General features: G+C 47.0%; 1 protein-coding gene across 1 annotated transcript in view; it reads right to left on the bottom strand.

The window, feature by feature from the left end:
• Positions 1-747: 747 nt before the first annotated feature.
• SDHAF4 (succinate dehydrogenase complex assembly factor 4) overlaps positions 748-23,417 on the bottom strand; it is a 63,399-nt gene continuing 40,729 nt past the window's right edge. Inside the window, exon 5 of the transcript XR_014297625.1 lies at positions 748-2,099. The gene's annotated coding sequence lies outside the window, so the exon portion shown is untranslated. The remainder of the gene's footprint in view (positions 2,100-23,417) is intronic.

Raw genomic sequence — 23,417 nt, 5'->3', positions numbered from 1 at the left:
AGTCTACAGAATCCGGCCGTCCCCAAAAATTCTCTAACCTGCCTGGCGTTTTTGGGAGCCGGAATTTGGGTTACCGTATCCTTTCTGCTCTCCGTGAGCCATCTTTGCCCCCCTTTTAACAGGTACCCCAGGTAACTGACCTGTTGTTGGCATATTTGTGCTTTCTTGGCTGAAGCTCTATATCCCAGGGTTCCGAGCTCTGTTAACAGTTTTTCAGTTCCCTTGATACAATCTTCCTGGGTTTCAGCAGCTAATAAGATGTCATCAACATATTGAAGTAGCGTTACCTGTGGATTTGATTCTCTATATAACGCTAAGTCCTGATGAAGAGCTTCATCGAAGATGGTAGGGGAGTTCTTAAATCCCTGAGGTAAACGAGTCCATGTCAGTTGGCCAGATATTCCTGATGCTGGGTCCTTCCATTCGAAGGCAAAGTAGGGCTGGCTGAGGGGAGAAAGTCTTAGACAGAAAAAAGCATCTTTAAGGTCCAAAACAGTATACCATGTATGTTGGGGTGGAAGAGTGCTTAAGAGATTATAAGGATTTGGTACTGTGGGGTGGAGGTCCGCCACTCGTTTATTTACTTCACGCAGGTCTTGCACTGGTCGGTAATCATTAGTTCCCGGTTTCTTAACTGGCAAAAGAGGGGTATTCCACGCGGATTGACATCTTACCAGAATGCCCAATTCCAGCAACCTCTGTATGTGAGGACGGATGCCGTCTTTGGCTTCCTTACTTATGGGGTATTGACGAACCGTTATTGGGGTGGCAGTTGCCTTGAGTTCCACTAGTACTGGGGGCCGATTTTTAGCCATCCCCATACCAGCGGTTTCTGTCCAGGCTTGCGGGAACCGAGTTACCCAATCTGTGACATTAACCTGTAGAGATGAAGGTTTTTCATATAATTTATATTTATCTTCCAATCTCATAGTCAATATTTGGAGTAATCTTCCCTTACTGTCAGTTATGGTGGGACCTTCTGGTTGGAAGTGAATTTGAGCCCCCACTTTGGAGAGCAAGTCTCTTCCCAGCAAAGGATAGGGGCATTCCGGAATAATCAAAAATGAATGGGTTACTCGTCCAATCCCAAGATCTACTGTCCTTCGTGTGGTCCATGAATATTGTTTATTCCCAGTGGCTCCTTGTACCCATGACCTTTTAGCTGAGATAGGACCTTTTGAGTGGAGAAGGACGGAGTGCTGGGCTCCGGTATCTACCAAAAATTGAACAGGTTCCCCCTCCACTTTAAGAGTTACCCGGGGCTCGGGGAGAGGGTTCGAGCCCTGACTTTCCTAGTCTTCTTCTTCCAATGTTAAGATTTTGTTTCTGGTTGGCCTTCCTCCACTCTTTTTCTTAGGGCATTCTCTCGCCCAATGTCCTTTTTCTTTACAGTAGGCACATTGGTCCTTGTCTAATGGCCGCCTTCTGTCTGCCGTTCGCCCTTCCTGCCTATTTCTATCCCCTATATTTCCTCCTCTGACTACAGTGGCCAGTATCTTACTTAAATTCCTCTCTTGTCTCTTATCTCGTCTTCTTTCACGGGCTTCCTGCTCTTTCTGCTTTCTTTCTTCCTTCTCTTTCTCTGTTTCTCTTTTGTTATATACTTTATCTGCCTCTTTTACTAACTCCTGAAGCGAAAATCCCTGCAAGCCACCTAGCCTCTGTAATTTCTTCCTAATATCAGGGGCCGCTTGATCAATGAAAGCCATTGCTATAGTAGCCCTATGTCCCTCCGAAGTTGGATCATAAGGGGTAAAGCGTCTAAAGGCTTCCATTAAACGTTCCAGGAACACAGTTGGCGATTCCTGGGGCCCCTGAGTTACTTCCCTTACCTTAGCCAAATTAGTGGGCCGTCTGGCCGCTCCATGGAGACCCGCCACCAGAGCCTGGTGATACATTTTCAGGCGCTCCCTACCTTCCGGGGCATTGAAATCCCAGTTTGGCCTGACGAGTGGGAAACCAGCATCAATCTCGTTAGGCAGCTGGGTAGGTTGCCCACTGGCGCCTAATACATTTTTTCTGGCTTCCAAAAGAACCCGTTGTCTCTCCTCAGTCGTTAGGAGAGTCTGAAGCAGCTGCTGACAATCATCACATGTGGGCTGGTGGGAGAAAACAAGAGATTCTATTAAAGCGGTAAGGGCCTGTGGATTTTCGGAAAAAGTTGGGTTATGCATTTTCCAATTATAAAGATCTGCAGAGGAAAAGGGCCAATATTGGAGAGGTCTATTCCCTTGGCCATCGGGGGGGCCATATTTTCTAAGAGGTAGGGCAGTGGAGTCCGGGGAGATAGCCCTCCGGCTCCTAGTGCCCGCTGAGGGACCCCTTTCTTCTTTCATCATGGATGGTCCCCTTGGTGCCGAGGGCAGTGGAGCTGGGGGTCCTCTAGGTGGTAGGGGATTTGGGGCCGGAGGATAAGGGGGTGGGGAATCCAAAAGAAGCAAATCGGACTGCAGGTCAGGATAAATCGCCTTCGGTGGATCCGGGGCGTCGGGTAGCTTCTCCGTGTTGGGGTTTTTCTTTAGGGCTAATATCTCCGACGCTGCTGATGTGTGCGCGGACGTACCTGTTGAGGAAACAAAGGGCCGGACCCACGGAGGTGGGGAGAGAATTAAATCTTCCCAGACCAAGACATATGGTACTTGGTCTGGATGTCCGTGGGGTCCTATATTGAATATCTTAGACTTCAGCAGCCTAATCTTGTCTAATAAAAAGGATCCTTCAGGGGGCCATCCTATCTGAAATGTTGGCCATTCAGAGGCACACAAAGTCTGCCACTTTCCTTTCTTTACCTCTACCGAAAAATTATGGGCTCTGGCCCGAACTTCGGTCCAATGGCTTAGGGTAAGGGAAAGAGGAGTCGTCATAGTTTGTCCCATTGTCGTCCGTCAGAGAAGAAGAATAGACCACAATACAGAAACAGTTAAAACTCCAAGAAACACATATACATATGGGCCGCCGCGAGCTCGCTTCAAAAACCGAAACCTCTTCAGATGGCAGTTATCACAAAGGGAACTGCCGAAACCGAGTGAAGGGGAGACAGAGTTTGCCTCTCCTTCCAGATGAGCCACCAGGGCGTCCCCTAGGGCTCATGGACGCCGGCTATTAGCACGTCTGCCTGGCCAGAGGTCCGATACAGATTCCATAATAAGCCGATCCTTACGGCTTTCCTCCGATAATGGCCCACAAAGAACAAGGGACAAACAGACAATCAAGCTCGAGCTTACCTGGTACCTCCAACTCCCGATGTTCTCGTGGTCCGGGGCGAGTGGAATCCCGGACGAGCCCCCAAATGTTAGACCTTCGCGGTCTCCTAGGAGTTTCGACTCGCCCAGGAAACAACAAGAGTCGGAAGCCGATGCAAAACGCAAGAGGTTTATTGAAGGCCCGTGCACCGGGGTTCCTTGGTCCTCACGCAGGAGGCCGAAGAAGGAACCCCCCCAGGGCGTGAACATGCATTTTTATAGGTCTCAATTTCCTGTTATGCGAAGTGTGGATTCAATTGTGATTTTTAATGATAGGTTCTTAGCTTCTGTTCGGACCAGAGAGGGAACCTGTCCCAGGCTTCCTGATTGGTTCTTTGACAGATACCTTTTTTACATTTTGTTTATTTCCCTCCTTCTCGGAAGGGGGCCGGACATCCTGGAAATCTACCCATTGTCTAAGAAGCCCCTGTTGTCTGGAGAGTTCTTAACCATTAGCTGGAACAATGTCCCTCGAGTCCCACACCGCGAACTGTTAAGTCGTCTAATCCTTTTAACAGCCCTCTTGATAGTGTTTTCCTCGTGGTGCAGAGGAGGACCGTGAGGCCCGGAGGAGTGAGGGCACGTGGCCAGGTTACGAGCTGCTGCTTGCAGGAGCTGAGGTTCAGACCCAAAGCAGTAAGGCCTTCCTCCCACAAGGAGGGGAGGGAGCGTGGCCGTGGAACCAAGGGCCCTGGGCCGTGTCGCTTTAAGGAGAAGCTGGATCAACAGTGACCTTTAGTGCAAGAAGAAGAACACTAGGGAAAGAAGACACTCTTGATTGGAGCCCATAGCTGCCCAGTTCAGGCCCGTGGGATATGAACCCTGGGTGAGGGAGGGTGAATGTTTTGGCGTGTTGTGGCTTATTAGCAATTTCTAACATGGGGCTTATGGAATCAGAATAAACATGGGTCTTGCCTGTGGTGGGGCAGACGCTAAGAAAGGCCCTGGGCAGGAATCTGTGCGTTATAGGGCCAATTCCTAGCCCAGGCCCTGCAGAAAGGTGACACCACCTCCCCCCACCCCGCCCCAGTGCTCACCTAGCCCCATTTCTGGCACAGAAAAATGTTTGTGGAATTACACTGAATGGTGATGGCAGTGCGGATGCCGAGTAAATGAACAAATTACAGCTTAAACTGCATGGCTCTAACAAATAGTAACTAGGAGGACATCAGGGTGAGTGCCAATAAACAGAAAAACACTCCTGTAGGAGGTGGAAGTTAGGAGCCATGTCTTGAAGGCTGGCTTGATTTAGAAGGGGGCCAGGGAGGGAGATTCTGTGCAAGACCAGCAGACGCAGAAACACGAAGACTTCAAGTAGCTTGGAAAACAGATGCGAGGACAGGGTGCTACTTAGGATAAGTGAGAGATGAGGCCGGCTAAGTCAAGTGCAGCAGGATTGAAGGAGGCTTACCACACCAGACAAAGCAATCTGGCCTCACAATAGAAAACCTATAGATTCTTCACCTAGGAGAGTAGCATGGAGGAAAAGGGGGGAGGGTGTTTTGGGAAAGTCAGTCCAGCAGTAACCAGTTAACAAACATTATTTTTTAGTGTCTTTCCCCCAGAAAATTCCCCCACTGCAAGGATTCAGAAAAGAAAGAAGAAAAAAAAGACAGGCTTACCACCAAGAAATGATCTACATGAGGGATTGAAGGGGTACAGAAATGTCTAATAGAAACATGATGCATGCCACATATGTACTTTCAAATATTCTAGTAGCCACTTTAAAGATAGAGGAGACATTAACTTTAATTTTATTTATTCCAGTGTATCCAAAATACTATCATTTCAACATGTGAGTAATTTAAAAAATTATTAGTGAGATATTTTTACATTCTCTTTCATATTGTCTTCAAAATCCAGTGTGTATTCTACACTTACAGCTCCTTTCAACTTGGACTAGCTGTACTTCAGGGGTTCAGTGGCCACATGTGGCTGGTGGCTATATGATTGAACAGCCCTGCTCTAGCCGGTGAGCCCAGAGGCATGAAAAATCTAACTTCAGGTTGATTGCCTTTTACAGATGTAGTAAGAAGAACAGAAAAGAAAAGAAGAGACTGGTACCAAAAACAACTTTGCGTTCACATATCAACATTTATTAAACAACTTTTATGCAGTTCTCTGACCATCAGATGCTTACAGTCTATCTAGGGTGAGAGACAAACATGTGAATAGAAGAATGAAGAGGCACATTGTAGTCTGCAGCAAATCTAAAGTGCCCTGGGAGCCAAAGGAGCAGAACAGCAGTGGAGGAATTGGAAGAATTGGGGAAGGCTTCGCCAAGTACTTGATGCTTAAACTTGGTTTTAACCGATATAGGAAGTTTTCAAGTGAATAGGCGTAGAGAGGAGGAAAGGGGACAGTTCGAAACAAAATATATATGGAAAGTGCACCGTCTGTGCTGGAAGCAGTGGGCCTGGGAGGGACAGGAACCTAGCATGTGAATGCACGAAACGAATCAAGGTGAAGATGGGCCAGGAGGTTAAGAGCTTTGTAGCCAAACAACATAGTTGGAATTTTTCCCTCTGGGCTTACAGAGCCTCCGGAAGCATTTACACTGAGACCTGACTAGCTTTGTTTTCTGTAACCACAGTGGCAAGCTAGAGAACGTGGATGGGGGAAAATGTTATCAGGACAACAGATTACAGACCGGGTTGCAAAAACAGTCCAAAGAAGATATGCTGAGCCTATTTTAAGTGGCATAGAGTTTGGGAGAGACAGAATAAAATGTTGCTTCAAAATTAGAAGCATCAAGATTTGGCACCTGTTTGTAGGGGTCTAGAGGAAGCAGGTGAGAAAAACACTGAGGTTTCTAAGTCGGGAGACAGGTACACGGTAGTGCCGTTAAGCCAGCTCAAAATAGAAGGGATGGCACAGATTTGGGGTCGGAGGAGAAAAGTTATTTGCTTGAGGCTGTGTTCAGTTTAAGGTGTCCCTAGGTCTAATGGGACTCCGCATAGCTACTTCTAGAGCTCTGTCTAAAGAGAAGCTGGCGCTGGTCATTGGGTGTCATCTGCACTTAAATGGTAGTAGGAGCCATAGGGTAGATGAGATTCCTTGGGAGAAAGAGTGTAGACAAAAGAGTCCCGGGACTTCCCTTGTGGCGCAGTGTTTAAGAATCTACCTGCCAGGGTTTCCCTGGTGGTGCAGTGGTTGAGAGTCCGCCTGCCAATGCAGGGGACGTGGGTTCGAGCCCTGGCCCAGGAGGATCCCACATGCCGCGGAGCAACTAAGCCCATGTGCCACAACTGCTGAGCCTGCGCTCTGGAGCCCGTGAGCCACAACTACTGAGCCCGTGTGCCACAACTACTGAAGCCCGCACACCTAGAGCCTGTGCTCCTCAACAGGGGAAGCCACTGCAATGAGAAGCCTGTGCACCACAACGAAGAGTGGCTCCCGCTCGCCGCAACTAGAGAAAGCCCGCGCGCAGCAACGAAGACCCAATGCAGCAAAAAATAAATAAATAAATAAATAAAATTTATTAAAAAAAAGAAAAAAGAATCTACCTGCCAATGCAGGGGACACAGGTTCGATCCCTACTCCAGGAAGATCCCACATGCCGCGGAGTAAGTAAGCCTGTGAGCCACAACTACTGAGCCTGCACTCTGGAGCCCGCGAGCCACAACTACTGAGCCCACGTGCCACAACTACTGAAGCCCGCACGCCTAGAGCCCGTGCTCTGCAACAAGAGAAGCCACCGCAATGAGAAGCCTGCGCACTGCAACAAAGAGTAGCCCCCGCTCGCTGCAACTGGAGAAAGCCCGTGTGCAGCAACGAAGACCCAACACAGCCAAAAATAAATTAAAAAATAATAATAATTTTATTTTAAAAAAAAAGAGTCCCAAGGACAAAACGCTGGGGATGGCCAGCTAAATGAGTGGACAGAGAACGGTGAACCGTTGAAGAGAGAGGTGAAGTGCGGCCAGGAAGAGAACCAGAGGCCATGGGAGGAGGGGTTTCTGAGAAGTAAGTGTGCACACGAATGCCAGCTGCTCCGGAAAAGTCACTTATTTCAGTTTCAGGCAACACACACAGCATGGAGTCGCAGGTCTGTACCGTTCACTGTTTTCCTGCATAACTGGCCGTTAGCCAGGAACAAGAGAAGACAAGTGGTCTCGTCTGCTGAGGCTCCCCAGGGGGCTGTGACTGCTTGGTGTTTCAACAAACTGTTGAGGTAGGGGTGGAGATGGTTAGAAGGGAAAAGAAAGGAGAAGAAGATGTAGGTTCATGGGTAGGAAGCAGTGCTAGCATGAACCGTGGAGGGTGCAGGAAGGGAGGTGTCCGAGCTGAGTGTGGGGACAGCCGAGTGACCACAGGCTCCTTGGGGCCAGAGGTGATCAGGCGTCCTTAGGAGATGGACGCTGACAGCCGGAGAAGACAGTGTCTATGACAGCTCTCAGGGAGGAACAGAACTGGTACTGATGGCGTCTAGGACGTCACGGTGTCTGTGGATGCTTGGTGGCTGGAGAGTGAGGTTGAAGGCTTGTTTCTGCAGATTCTTAGAGAGGGGAGGTCCCTTTCAGCTCTAAAATTCTGTTTCCAGTTGGAGGAAAAAAATGCGGAACAATCTAGAGAGTCTGAACACAATGGAGCCAGTGTTCCACAGTAAAAGAGGGAAAGTGGCAGGGTGGGGAAGGGAATCTGGCTGGAGCGCCATGGGCGAGAGGGAGCCGCGTGTGAGGTGCGGGTGGAGGGTCTGCTATGAGCCGTGAGGACGGGATGAGAGTAGTAAGAGCCACTGGGCACTGATAATTCCCACACCAACCGTGGCGGTAAATCTTACCATCTCACTATGCGTACTGGGAAGCATCAGCCAGGATGGGCGAATTCACGCCGAGCAATAAATAACCCCCAAATCCTAATGACTGCAAACAACATGGTGATGCCACGTGTGACTCGGGTTGGTGGGAACTGTGCTCCTCACTCAGGGACCAGACGACTCTGTCATCTTTCAGGGAAAAGGCAAGACGGCGACTGTCTTACACGCTTCTCCCCAGGAATGACATGTCTGCTCCCACTCTCAACTCACTGGCCAGCGCAAGATCGTGACCGCTCCTAATCCCAGGGGGACCAACAGTGCAAGCCTACCATGCACCTAGAAGGAAGAATGGGATTCTCACCGACCAGCCCAGAAAATGGGGCTCAGAGATGTTGAGTACTTTGTTGAAATTTGCTTAGCTATTAAGTAGCAGAACTGGCATGTGTGTTCCAGTCCTTTCTGGCATTAAGGCGCTGCTCTCTTCATAAGCTGTGCAACACACTCCCCTACCCGGCCCCAGGATGGAAACCAGTAGAACAAAGTTAGATCCAGCAACGATGAGAGTTAAAGAGAGGCCAAGTGTACTGAGGCCAGAGGAACACACACACACACGCACATGCACACGCACACACACGGCAATACATAAACACAACATAGACACCCACAAAGAGAGGAAAGACCACTTGGTGTATGGCAGAGAAAAGATACATATATACATGTATACAAAATGAATATAGGGCAATAGAAATCAGAACCATAGGGGTCTGGGGAGGGAGCAGGGGTGGGGTGCACAGGTGGGAGTCTCTGGGGTGATGTAAATGTTTTGTATCTTAATCAGGGTGGTGGTGTAGGTAGTTATATACACAGGTGTTGTCAACACTCATTCAACTATATCCCTAAGAGCTCTACATTTTATTATACATAAATTATATCTCAATAGAAAGACTATTGAAAAAAGGGTATTGGGGGACTTTATACCATACGGAGCATAATTTGGTTTCATTTGTTCCCATTATTCTTGATTCTGTGCTGAGAATTTCCCCCTCTCCTTCCTTGAAACTCTGCTCTCAGCACTTCTACTCTGAGGAACTAGCACAAGGTCCTACCCTGGCTCGTGGCCAGAGCTACAGACCTTGAAAGCCACTCCTGAAGGGCTCAGAGGATTTTCCAGGGTCTCTTTTCCATCACCCTCTTCAAACCTTCCATGTCCTCTGGAGCCCTAGCTTCCAGCCAATCAGCTCCCACCCAGAATTTACATCTCGGCCTGGCCACTTTGCACCGGGAGCTCCTCTGACTGTTTGCTCGGCTCGTTAGATGCCCAAACAACCCTTCTTTCTCTCCATGGTGCTGCCTCTCGGGCATCTCCCTGTTCCCCCCCACCCCAGGTGCAGGTGTGGGCGAGCTGCCCTACCCCCTCGCCCAACCCAGACCCCCCAGACTCTGCAACCCAGCGGCCCTGGCTGGCTTCTCGGAAGAGGGGACCCTCCGTGGACTTCAGGCCTCTCCCACCAGCTGCATTCTACATCTCCAAGTGCCCACTGAGCACGTCCCCTGGGAGAGCCTGACTGCGTGCAGAAATCCGTGTCTTCAAATTCGGGCCCTGCCTTGCGCCTCCCTGCCTCTGAACTGGCGTCTCCATGAGCCCAGTCACCCAACTTCAGACCTCAGAGTCACCTTTGATCCATTCCAGGGAAAGGAAATGTCCAATGAATGACCTATGCACTTCATTTCTTTTTAAAAATGTCTCCCGTGATTCGGTTCATCAGCCCCTCGCACTCAGATGGGCCTCTTTGTTTCCATTCTTTCCCTGACCCTAATTCACCCAAGGCCATTTTCTTAGACTCTGTAGACGTCACATCAAAGAGCAGGGTCATCAACTTTTCATCAGCTCCAGGCAGATAAAGTAGCCTGAAAGACCAAAAGTGCCCAAGGTACCAGCAGGTATATTGAGCATCCTTTCTTCCACCCATCCATTCATTATTCACTCATTCCACAGAACTGTTTTGAGCATCAACTATACGCTAGCCACTAGAGACATATCCCCGAGTAAAAAAGATACGCTTTCTCTTCTTAAGTACCTCACAATCTAGTGGAGAGGACAGACAATAATCAAATAATGACACAAATAATGCTATGAAGGAAAGGAGCATAGTGCCGTGAGGGCATGAAAAAGGGAGATTTGGCCCCCGTCGTGGAAATCTCCAAGCAAAGAGAGAACTGAGCTGACAACTAAAAGGTTAACAGGCACACATTCGCAGCAACATGGGTGGACCCAGAGGTGATCATACTCAGCGAAAGAAGTCAGACAGAGAGAGACAGACACCATGCGGTGTCCCTTACACGTGGAATCTAAAACAGGACACAAGTGAACTTATCTATGAAGCAGAAAACAGACTCACAGACTAGAGAACAGACTTGCGGTTGCCAAGGGGGAGGGGGTGGGGGAGGGAGGGCCTGGGAGTTTGGGGTGAGCGGATGTAAGCTAGTATCCACAGGATGCACAAACAGCAAGGTCCTGCTGTAGAGCACAGGGAACTATTCGACGCCCTGTGATAAACCACAATGGAAAGGAATATTTGAGAACAGAATGTATGCATGTATAACTGAGTCACTTTGCTGTGCAGCAGAAATCGGCGGATCATTGTAAATCCACTCTACTTGAATAAAATAAATTTTTAGAAAAGATTAATAGGCATAGACGGGTGTCTGTGCTGGGGAGGGGTTGGAAACATGTAACAGCCATTGTTCCAGGAAGTGACAAAAGACATGTGGAGAGTATGAGACCATATGTGGCAGCATGGTGCCAGGCAAGGCTGGGGAACCAGCCAGGGAGCCTTGGGGGTGGTCGTGAAAGTGCAGGACTCAGGGCTCTGGCCACGGGGGAGCAGAGCTGACGCACAAAGTGAGCCGTTGCTGTTCCCGACCCGCCGCTGTGGTCTACGAGGCCAGGCTTCCCCTGGGCTGCTGCCCTGGACAGAGGAGGGGAGGGCGCCACTGTGAGCGCCCTCACCCCACTCTGTCGAGGGGGTTAGCCGCGCACCCTATCTTCCCTATCACCCTCCCCTTTACTCTTTTTTTTTTTTTTTTTTTGCGGTACGCGGGCCTCTCACTGCTGTGGCCTCTCCCGTTGCGGAGCACAGGCTCCGGACGCGCAGGCTCAGCGGCCATGGCTCACGGGCCCAGCCGCTCCGCGGCATGGGGGATCCTCCGGGACCGGGGCACGAACCCGTGTCCCCTGCATTGGCAGGCGGACTCCCAACCACTGCGCCCCCAGGGAAGCCCCATCCCCTTTACTCTTCACAGGCATCCTCCACAGTAAACATCTTTCACGTCTAATCCCATTTTAGCAGCTGCTTCTTGGAGAGCTCAGATTGACACAGCCTTTCTGGCCGCGACTGTCATTTCAGTCTTCATCCCAAGAGCTATAGGAAGTTATCGGAGTGTTTCAAACCCAGGACTGACGTGATCGGATTCATGTCTGAGAAGCAACCATTCCTGGCAGCAGGGGAGGGAGTAGACTGGAGGCACGGGGGCAGCAGTCAGCATCCTTGGCAGAGGTGTGGATGGGGTGGTGATGACTGGTGGTTACGCAGATGGTCAGCGGTGGGTGGACTGGAGAAGCATTGAGAAGGTGAAATCAATGAGACCTAGCGACGCACAACAGGGGCAGGAAGGGAGAAGGAGGGATCAGGAATGACCCTGAAGTGAGTACGTTCTGGAGATGTAACATGCAACAACGAGATTCTAGCTAAGGATACTGTGTTGTCTGTTTGAAATTTGCTAAGCGGGTAGAACTTAAATGCGATCAGCACAAAAACGAAAGAGAGGAAGAGAGAAATTGGGAACTCCGTGAGGCGATGGATAGGTTAATGAGATTTTATGGTGCGTATTTCACAATGTATACATATAGCAAATCACCTAGTTGTATTCGTAAATATATACAATTTAAAATTGTTAATTATATCTCAAAGCTGGGGAGAGGGGGAGAATGACTGAGATTTCTGCCTTGAGCAGCTAGATTCACGGTATTATCCTGAGGAACCTAGAACGGTGCCGTCTTTCCCACCAAGGCCAGTCTAAAGGAGTTCTCACCCGGGATACGACTTGGGCTTCACTCTTGCCACGACCTCTGCCGGAGACTCCTCCCAGCCTTCTCTGTCTGGCTGATTTCACCCGTCTTTCAGGCTCTTTCCAGCTGTCACGTGTTTGTTCGTTTTGGTCTCTCGGCCTGTAACACTCCCCCTCCCCCTCCTGCAGTCCTACAGCGACATCTAATCCTCACCTGGGTTTCCCCATGAAGCCTCCTTAGGTGGCTCCTGGCTTCATGGTGCTCAACACTCAAAGGAAAGGCCTGCAAATGCATTTTGGTCCTAGCCTCTAACTTGAAACATTAAGGAAGGCACATCTGTGAAAACAAGAGGCCAGGGTTTCTGTGCTCTCTTGCCTCAGCCTGTAAAACCGTGTCCGATCATGTAGCGGAATGACACTGACAGCGATGGGCCCGATTTCCAGCAGCGATAAAGACTCGTGTCCCCACGCAGCAGCCACAAGGTAACGCCATGGCTGGGGAAAGTCGTTTGACGAGCCAGCCGCCAAACAAGTGCTTCTTGATAGGTGATTTTTTAAATAAGAATAGATACGCTCCCAATCAACTTACAGTACCAATTAGTCCCTTGTCAAATCTCATAAATGGCTAGTCGACCTCAGTTTCGAAAAGGCCAGCTCTTCTCTGGGAAACTCATGGCAAGAAAAAGACAAAAACAAGTTTACTCCACCAAGCTATTTTCACGCGGGCTCCTGGTGAGACAGCAGGCATCTCAGGGATGCACGCAACATAGAATTTTCTTCAGACCGATCTGAAGCTCTAATCAGAGCTTCAGCTCTGATGAACCTGTTGTTAAGCTGTTAACCTGTTAACAGCTCTAATCTAACCTGTTGTACAGTAAACGAATCCCAAATACGAGCAGGGCGTTTGCAAAGAGCTTTAACTCTTTCAAGTCTGCTGACCACAAAATAAATTTCCTGGAACAGCCAGTATGGTTAGACTGAGCTGAATAGAGAGACAGAGAGAGAGAGAGAGAGAGAGAGAGACAGAGACAGAGACAGAGAGACAGAGACAGAGACAGAGACAGAGACATTCCTAGTTAGAGTGGTCATTTGGGAAACTCTAAATGTGCTTCCAAATGACCTACTTACATTTAAATAGTTTGGAGGTGACAGAAACAGCTTATTATATCTGTCAGGGACCCTCTGATTAATTAATTCATCTATCACGCAATACCTGAATCTTTGCCTTTCTTCCCTGCTAAGAAATTCTCAGGCATTTCAATTGAGAGGCCGTATAACAGAAAATAAGTTCATAAAGGTAATTTCCTGTGAGGTTAGCCTTAGTGATTTTTCACCTTCCAAGAATAATTTTTTTTTTTACGCACAATGGTCTTAGTAACTAAGATTCAAATAGGTCAGTGGGTCACATTTTTCTGTGCTTGTTAAAAAGGGGGGAAAAGGAGCGACAGGCGGAGAAATGGAATATGATTAAATTTAGTTTAATTTTAGAAATATTTTAATTGCAATGAAATTTAATGAGGGATCTTCAGGTAGTTATATAAAATTACAAAACAAAGTTGAAAACAACCTAAATGGCCCACAGTAGGTGAATGGATCAATCATGTGTGACAGAGCAACACAAGGGGCAGTCATATAAATATTAAAATGATTTTTATGAAGAATTCATATAACACGTAAATATATGATCACAATTGCATTCTAATTCATTTGCTAGGAAATATCTGTAAGAAAACATATCAAAATGATAAGAGTAGTAAGTTTTGAAAGAAGGACCTCTGAGTAATCTTTTTCTCTATGTGACAAAATTTTCAAATTTTCAACAAAGAGCGTACGCCGATTTTATAATTTGGAAAATTCTACTTTTACAAACAAAACTACATTTTTAAAATTCACATTTTATAGATCATTTACTAAAACTAAATGTAACGACTATAGTACCTAAAAGGCTTTACAGTTTACAGCACACTTTTACACTGATTCTCTGTCATCTACAGCAGGTGAGATCTCAGCATACCACGGATTTCGTATCGAGTCAAGCTAATTGTATTCCACTTTTTACAACATGATATGAAACCCAGCAAATGTTTTGGCAGAAATAGGATAATTCCCAAATGTAATTTTCTTTATGACTGGCCGTAAAATGAATAGTATAGCTGTAGTAAAAAAAAAAAAAAAAAAAAAAAAAAAACACCTTACAGAAATTATCATATTGAAAGTATTTTAAAGCCCTTGGACTTACTGATTCCCCACCTGACATTTTAAACCTTTAAAACTCTCCCTGGCGCCAACACTCAGAATCCACCCTGCTTCTATTCCCCCACGACCCCCATTTTCTTGCCTCTAACTTTTCAGAAGGAAAAAAAGAAACCAGGTATATGAGGCCTGGAGCCCCTCATCATCCCATCCTTATACCCAGGTTCAGCAACATGATTTGTAAGATTCAATACAAAATGAAAATGCAGGGCCCCTAATTTTAGAAAGCAAGGAAAGAAGTGCAGTTACAGGCACTAAAATATAAAGCTTTTTCCTTTAAAAATATTTTATGAATGACAATATATATTAGGAGTAATAGCGACAGGTGAATAAAAACATAAACTTAAATTGCAAAAAATAGTATCTTTGGTATCATAATTGTATATAATACATGACAATATTTTATTAATGTGACATTCTAATCACAAGATTATTCCGGCTCACTTTTCTACAAGTGCATTTATTAGGCTGGCACAATTTTTACTTTCAGCAGCTTCATTTTCTTTTTTTGAATTTTCTTCTATTTATTTTTTATACAGCAGGTTCTTATTAGTCATCAGTTTTATACACATCAGTGTATACATGTCAATCCCACTCACCCAATTCATCCCACCACCACCACCACCACCACCACCAACCCGCTGCCTTCCCCCCTTGGTGTCCATACGTTTCTTCTCTACGTCTGTGTCTCTGTTTCTGCCCTCAGCAGCTTCATTTCCAATTGATATAATTGAAAGCAACATCAGTTGCTCTTTTCAAATGCAAGATGGCAAATAATTTTTGCTAATTCTTCATTTTGAGAAGGATCCTTCTGCTGATGCAACTATTAGCTCTTAAGAGCATTTTAACAGATGGTCAATAGGCACATGAAAAGATGCTCAACATCACTAATTATTAGAGAAATGCAAAGCAAAACTACAATGAGGCACCACCTCATACCAGTCAGAATGGCCATCGTTAAAAAGTCTACAAATAACAAATGCTGGAGAGAGTGTGGAGAAAAGGGAACCCTCTTGCACTGTTGGTGGGAAGGTAAGTTGATACAGTCACTATGGAGAACAGTATGGAGATTCCTCAGAAAACTAAAAACAGAATTACCATATGATCCAACAATCCCACTCCTGGGCATATAACCAGACAAAACTATAATTCAAAAAGATACGTGCACCCCTATGTTCATAGCAGCACTATTCACAATAGCCAAGACATGGAAACAAGAAGATGTGGTACATATATACAACAGAATACTACTCAGCCTCAAAAAAGAATGAAATAATGCCATTTGCAGCAACATGGATGGACCTAGAGATGATCATACTAAGTGAAGTAAGTCAGAAAGAGAAAGACAAATACCATATGATATCACTTATATGTGGAATCTAAAATATGACACAAATAAACTTATCTACAAAACAGTAACAGACTCATGGACGTAGAGAACAGACTTGTGGTTGGCAAGGGGGAGGGCGTTGGGGGACGGATGGATTGGGAGGCTGGGGTGAGCAGATGTAAGCTTTTATATATAGAATGGATAGAAAACAAGGTCCTACTGTACAGCACAGGGAACTCTATTCAATACCCTGTGATAAACCGTAATGGAAACGAATATAAAAAAAGAATGTGTGTGTATATATATATATATATATATATATATATATATATATATATGACTGAATCACTTTGCTGTACAGCAGTAATTAACACAACATTGTAAATCAACTATACCTCAATTTAAAAAAGTATTTTATAAGCTATGACAACATTGAGATACATTTCTGACAAATTATTTTGAAATGTAAATTTTAGTACATCTAGAGCTGGTGATTCTTGTGGGACAATTTTTCTAAAAAGTTTTAACCCTGCATACAAATCAGTTCTGTGTTAAGTCTGAATTGAATCGTAAATGTAAATGTATACCATGGAAATGTGCTTGGCAGTGCTGCAGTAGTTTTCAAACCCAGAAATTCTGAACTCTTAGAAATATTCTAATAACTCCCCAATATGCTTTAATGCAAATCAGTGGATTGCTGCTACCTGTCATGTCTGTGGGCTTGAACTTGAGTGTGCGCACACGGCCGCCAGGCATACCTTCTCTGTTCACGTGCGTGCTTCACGGTCCTGCTGGACTCCACGCACGAGACGCAAGTTCAAAGAGAACATTATTAAGAATTTGACTAATGAGAACCTACGGTACAGCACAGGGAACTCTACTCAGTGCTCTGTGGTGACCTAAATGGGAAGGAAATCCGAAAAAAGAGGGGATACATATATACGTATGGCTGATTCACTTTGTTGTACAGCAGAAACTAACACAACATTGTAAAGCAACCATACTCCAGTAAAAATAAATAATAAAAATAAATAAATAAATAAATCCATCAACGATGTGGTTTAATCTTCTGACTTTGGAAAAGCAAAAACTCTTCTCTATTCTCACTACAAATGGCTTTGAACTCAAAATTAAAAATCTGTATATTAATGATTCTTCCAAACATAAAAAAAGAAAAAAAATAAGAATGTGAAAATGGACAAGCCTAGGGCTCCTGGTGAGAGTGAGGCTGGCCACTGCAAAGTCGCAGGCCCCTGAAGCTGGCCGTGCTCACACCTCCATGTCTACTGTCTGTCCAGCCTTCCTTCCTCTCTAATCCCAGCAGAAGCAACCTGTTTTCTGTCCAGCTCTTCTTCCTCTCTCCTGTTACTGAAAGACCTTCTCCATTAGGCATCTCCTTTCTCTCCAACACTTTAAAATTTAATATTTAAATTAAATTTAAATAAATTTAAATATTTTAAATTTAAATATTGTTCTTTGCTGAGACCTCCTAGATGCCTGTGAGCATGCTCAAATCTCCCCATCTCCAGACAGCTCTGTGGAGAAATACATGCCCACATTTCTCCTTCTCTGCAGGTACCGGAACACTGGACCGAGATCGGTGTCTTGGTCCTCTGACCTTTGCCTTGATCTGCCATCAGATTTCTACACTCACAACTTCACCAAAGTTTGTTGCGACCAAGGCCACCAAATGCTTCTTGACTGCCATAAAAAAAACCTTTAATCTTTCTGATGGACTGAATGTTGTCTCCCACAAATTCTTATGTTCGAGCTGCACCCCCCAATGGGATGGTGTTCAGAGGTGAGGCCTTTGGGAGGTGATTGGGTTTCGATGATGGGGTTAGAGTTCTCCTAAGAAGCAGAAGAGAAACCAGAGCTCGCTTGCACTCTGTCTGTCTGTCTCTGCCATGTGAGGACAAATGGAGAAGGCAGCTGTTTGCAGGCCAGTAGGAGGTCTCTCATCAGGAACCAAGTCCGTCAGCACCTTGATCTTGGCCTTCCCAGCCTCCAGAACTGAGAGGACTAGATGTCTGTTGACAAAGCCCCCAGTCCGTGGTGTTAGTTACAGCAGCCTGAGCTGACTGAGACAACCCTCGCCTTATTGATGATCACTCCCCTTCTGGAAGGTCCTCCCCTAATTTCCGAGACACCACCCCGCCCTGGTTCTCATCTTGCCTCCAGCCCTCTGACCCCCCAGGGGTTCCTTCCCTCCACACGTCCCTAATATCACCTGGGAGGGTTTTTCTTCTCCCTTAGGCACTACTGCTGAGCAATTCCAGCACTCAGGCCGGAACAAAGGGGTGTGTGTTCAAATAACTCCTAAGCTCACACCTCAGCCCAAGCCTCTCTCCAGCCCTCCTGACCCATAAAATGCACAACTTCCTGGCCGTCTTCAGCAGGGTGTCCCTGGACCTGGAACAGTCTGCCCGGCAGAAACTCATCGTCCCTGCCCTACGCTTCCCACTGCTGCCCCATCCACCATCCAAACCCGCCCACAGCAGGAAACTGACTCGCCCGGACTCCCCTTTCCCCAGGCTCAAGGCTGCACCTAATTGATGCTGCACTTCTCCAGTTTCTTGGCTTTATCTCCTCTTTCTCTGTCTCGCAGGGCCTGCCTTACTCCGGGCCCTGGTCCTCCTTTCGCCCGACCCCTGTTCCAGGTGTGTGTCCTGCCTTCCTTACCTTACACTTTGCTGTCAGAGTGATTTTTCCAACACACATCTGCCTACGTCTCCCTTACTGACGACCTTTCAAGGATGCCTCATTGCCTGCAAAACTCAGGTCACACTCCCTCGCTAATAACAGGAGGCCTTCCGTGGTCTGGCCGCTGTGCGTTGCTCCAGCCTCGTCCTGTACATTCTGTGCTCTGGCTGTGTTGAACTCCTAGCGGTCCTCCAAATAGGTCTCTTTATTCTTTCCCACTTTTATCTTCTTTTGCTTAGAAAGCTTCTCTTACACCCTTACACCCTTATTTTCCTCCACACCTTCAGGGCTTATCCAATAGTGTATCACAGACCAACAAGGCACGAGATATGAAGCCACGCACTTTGGGGCAGTCAGGGAAGACCGGGGGTGGCCCAGGATGGTAGAGATGGGCAGGTTTTCTGACACATCGGATGTGAGACATGAGACCTAGAGCACTCAAGGATGACTTGAGGCTTCTGGCCTGAACAGCTGGGAAGGTGCAGCTGCCATCAACCCTGGCTGAGGAAGCCTGGATGGTCTGGGATGGGCCGAATCTGAGATGCAATCAGACACTCCAGCGGGGCGTGGGGCAGGAAGTTAGAGGTAAGCTCGGAATTCAGAAGACAGAGCTGGGGGTCAAAGACAAAACCTGGCAGTCAGAAGCATTTAAGGCCACGAGGCTGAATCAGATCACCGAGGGAATGAGTGGAGATTAAAGAGGAGAAGTTCAAGGCCTGAGCTCTCTGGTGTCCAGAGGAACGGCCAGTGAGACAGAAGAAAATCAGAAAGCTCGAACGTCCTGGAAGTCGAGTGGAGACAAGGATGAGATAAGATGAAACCCCGATAGATGGAGTGAAATGGGGACTGAGAATAAATCATCAGACGGTGCAGGATGGAATTATAGCGGGTGGTAAGGGAAGACTGAGTAGAGAGAGTTCCAGAAAAAATGGGAGCGAAGGACTTGGCCGCAGTGAATGCAGGGCAACTCTTTTAAGATTTTTTTTTGTTTTTTTCCTACACAGGGGAAGAGAGGAAGCACAGCAGTGGAGGCAGCTGGATAAAAAATGGTGTTCATTAAGATGGGAGGAAGTACAGCATGTATTGTATAATGGAAGAAAAGAAGAGAAGTTAAATGAAAGGCGGGGGCTGACACAGGAGCGGAGTGAGGGCCAGTGAAGGGGTGGCAGGGGCCGAGTGAAGGCCGGCCGGGACTCGGGCACCAGCGGAGATGAGCTGAAGCTGGAAGGCGGTGGCTGGAAAGTGGAGGCTTGAAATGGAAGTCCCGGCGGCGCGGCAGCTTGATGTAAATGTTACCACGTACATGACGACCCGGGGTATGTAGGGTCTGGGGTGTCAGGGGGTAAAGCGGAGGCAAAGACCGCTGGACCGGAGGAGAGCAACGACCGGGAGGCCAGAGCCTCGGAAGGGTGCTGGAGTCTCTGCCTTTCGTGGAAGGACTCGTTGGGGACAGCGTGACAGTGTCCCTCAGAACATCTCTCTCCCACTCTCCAAGGGAGAGGACTGTTTCTCGGGCTGTCAGCTCCCGTGTTAGCTCAGCAGATGGCTCGCTTCTCGCTGCCCCGCGCCCCTGCCCGGCGCCGCGCCCTCCGCCCGCCCTGGCGCTGGCAGGAAGGACAGCACGCTGCTCCCCAACGCAGCCTTCGCACGGGGCGCCGGACCCACCCTCCGCTCCCGGCCTCCTGGCCGCCCTCCGGCCGCCGCGAACTCCTCCGCCCAGAACTCCATGACGTCCTGGCCCCACCGCGCGCCCCTACTCACCGCCACCCTCTCTGCACTCGCCCGCGCCCGGACTCGCCCCCCAAAGGACTGGCGGTGGTCTCGTCCACGTGTTCGAAGCCAGCCCGCCTCGTACTGAGTCTTCCCGCGGCGTGTGATAGAGCGCCTCGCGCCCACTGTCTTCAAACACCTTCTTGGCTTCCGGGATGTCCCGCTCCCGTGGACTTTTCCCCACGGATCCTCTAGACGCAGCCCTTAGACGGCTCCTTGCCGCCATCATCCTCATTTCTGTGGTGACCTCACCTGGCGCCTGACTTAAGTAGCATCTCTAGGCCTACGACTTGCAAACTTGTACCCCATCTGCATCCTCCCCTTGGACTGCCTGCTACACATCTCCACCGGGGGTTCTAGTAGACGCCTCAAACTCAGTTATGTCCACCGTGGAACGCTGCTTCCCTGCCCCCCAAACCTGCTCGTGCTCCAACACCCCCTCGATGGGTAAGTGGCACCTCCATTCACCCGGCTGCTCAGGGTCAGACGTTGGACTCATCCTGGATTCCCTTCTTTCTCTCACACCCAGTTTATCAGCAAACAAGGCCAACGTTCCCCTGGGAATACATCACGTATCTGACCTTTCCTCAGCACCTTCACCCCATCACTCCAGACCAGTGCTCTCCAGTAGAAAGATAATGCGAGCCTCAGGTACATTTCTGCATTTCCTAGCAGTCATATAAAGAAGCTAAAAAAGCAGCAAGTGATCACAAATGTGGAAAACAAACTTATGGTTACCGGAGGGGAAGGGGAAAGGGATAAATTGGGAGACTGGGATTGACGTACACACACTGCTATACATAAAATAGATAACTAATAAGGACCTACTGTATAGCACAGCGAACTCTACTCAATACTCTGTAATGGCCTGTATGGAAAAGAATCTAAAACAGGTGGATATATGTATATGTATGGCTGAGTCACTTTGCTGTACAGCAGAAACTAACAACATTATAAATCAACTATATGACGACAAAAATTTAAAAGATAAAAAAATAAAAAATGAAAAAGTAGAAAACTCATTTTTGCAATACATATCAACACGATAAAAAAAGAAGCGAGTGAAATCAATTTTATTTATATATTTTATTTAACCATACATATACAAATTTTTATCATTTCAACGCGTAATAAACATAAACATTATAAAAGAGATGCTTTACATCATTTTTCAGCTGTCTTCCAGATCGCGCATGTGTTTTATGCTTAAAGCACATCTCACTTTGGACCAACCACAGTTCAGGCGCTCAGTCACTACATGTAACGCGCGCGGCTGCCCTATTGAACGGTGCGTCATCTCCCATCAGGACGCACTGGTTGTATTTTAATTGGTCTCCCAGCTTACATCACACCTCTCCTCCGCTGCCCTCCCACAGGTATTCTCCCCTTATCAGCAACGAGAACGATCCTTTAAAAATGTAAGCAAGGTCACATCCGTGGCCTGCCCGGAACCCTCCAGTGAGTTCCATCGCACTTAGAATAATGTCCAAACGCATCATCATTGCTTTAAAGCCCCGCATGATCGGACCTCCTTCCCGGCCCCTCCTTGGGACCTTCTCTCCTACCACAGACCCCTCGTCACTCTTTGCCACCCCGCTGACCCCCTGGCTGTTCTTCAGACATAAACACCCATACTCTCCCCACCAGGGACTTTCAATTGATGCTCTTCTGCTTGGAATTCTTTTCCCTCAGACCTTTCAGGGTTTACTCCCTCCTTTCATTCAGATCTCTGCTCAGATCAGCCCCAAAGTGGGGCTTCCCCAAAACAGAACCTCTACCACTGGGTCTTCCTCCCTTGCTTTAGGTTTCTTCCTGGCATTTGACCCTGAAGGTCAGCATGACCTGACCTTGGTTTATGTATTTATTTGTTTGCTTAGTTAAGTCCCCACATTAGAATATAATCCCCAGGAGAACACAGACCAGGCTCTATTCTCTACATTCTGACTCATTTATCTGAGTTAGAAGTAAATACTCAATCAATATCTATTGAATGAAGAGTGGAATTGAGAAAGAAAGACACAAATCAGCACCCTGACATTCAGAGCTCGCCTGACAGGGTTGGGCTGTGTTATACTCCAATCAGACAAAAAGCATCTCAGAGAACACCAGCCTCAGGCAAGCTTACTCTGACATCACGACGAAATGGGACAAGTAAGGCCACTTCATAGTTGTGTCTAAGGACAGACAGAAGCAAGATCAATAGACTGCCCCAAATGCCCCTCTCTTGGACAAAGTGAGTGATTGCTTCTTTACAAATTACAGCTTTATCCTCCTTCTAGCCTGCCCTCCTTATAGATAAAGACTTGAGATACCCAATCACAGAACTGTCTTGCTTTCCGACAGGAACCAGTCTAGAGCGAAGCCCCTTCTCCCCGTCCTTAGACTGTCCCCTGCATCACTCAACCAAGGCGCTATACATTCTAACACTCTCTTACTGAGAAACGCCGTGATTCTCCATGGCGTATGGCCCCGCTCACTGCCATGAGTCATAAGCTCAACTTATTTCAACGTCAGCTGTGTTCCTGGTGGTCTTTGGTGGTGGGTGTTGACAGAAGGAAGGAATGATTGAACCTTTGCATTTGGAAATTATAGATGATCATTATTCTCTTACTTTTCTATTTTTTTCCCTGTATTTTCCAATGTTTCTGTAAAAAAACAGGTAGTATTTTGGAATCAGGAAAATTTGAACACATTCAATTTTAAAATAACAGCTAGTATATCAGAGGCGTACCTTCTTAACAGATAGGAGATCTGCTTTTAAAGCCAATTCTGACACTTCCTAGCTGAATAAACTTGGGAAATTTATTTAGCCTTTTTGGATCTCACTGCTAAAAGACAAGAACTATCTTTGAGATCCCTCGTGGCTCTAAGAGTTTTAATTAAAATTCTTCCAAAGTAACTGTATTTAACTTGACACGGCGATATTCAGGAATGAGGGAGTGAGATGAGGGCTAAACTACGATCATGTGCCAATGTCTTCTACTTACTTTTCTTTGCATGATATTGGACATATTATTTGATCAATATTTTTTGAAGTAGAGTTGATTTACAAGGTTGTGTTAATTTCTGCTGTACTGCAAAGTGATTCAGCTATACATATATATATACATTTTTTAAAATATTCTATTCCATTATGGGTTGTCATAGGATATTGAATGTAGTTCCCTGTGCTGTACAGTAGGACCTTGTTGCCTTCTATACATAAAAGCTCACATCTGCTGAACCCAGCCTCCTGCTTCATCCCTCCGCCACCCCCTCCCCCTTGGCAACCACCAGTTTGTTCTCTCTTGGA

The sequence above is a fragment of the Grampus griseus genome, assembly GCF_964374135.1.
Source record: "Grampus griseus genome assembly, chromosome: 13".
Classification (NCBI taxonomy): Eukaryota; Metazoa; Chordata; class Mammalia; order Artiodactyla; family Delphinidae; genus Grampus; species Grampus griseus.
This window is presented reverse-complemented; position numbering and strand designations above follow the sequence as displayed.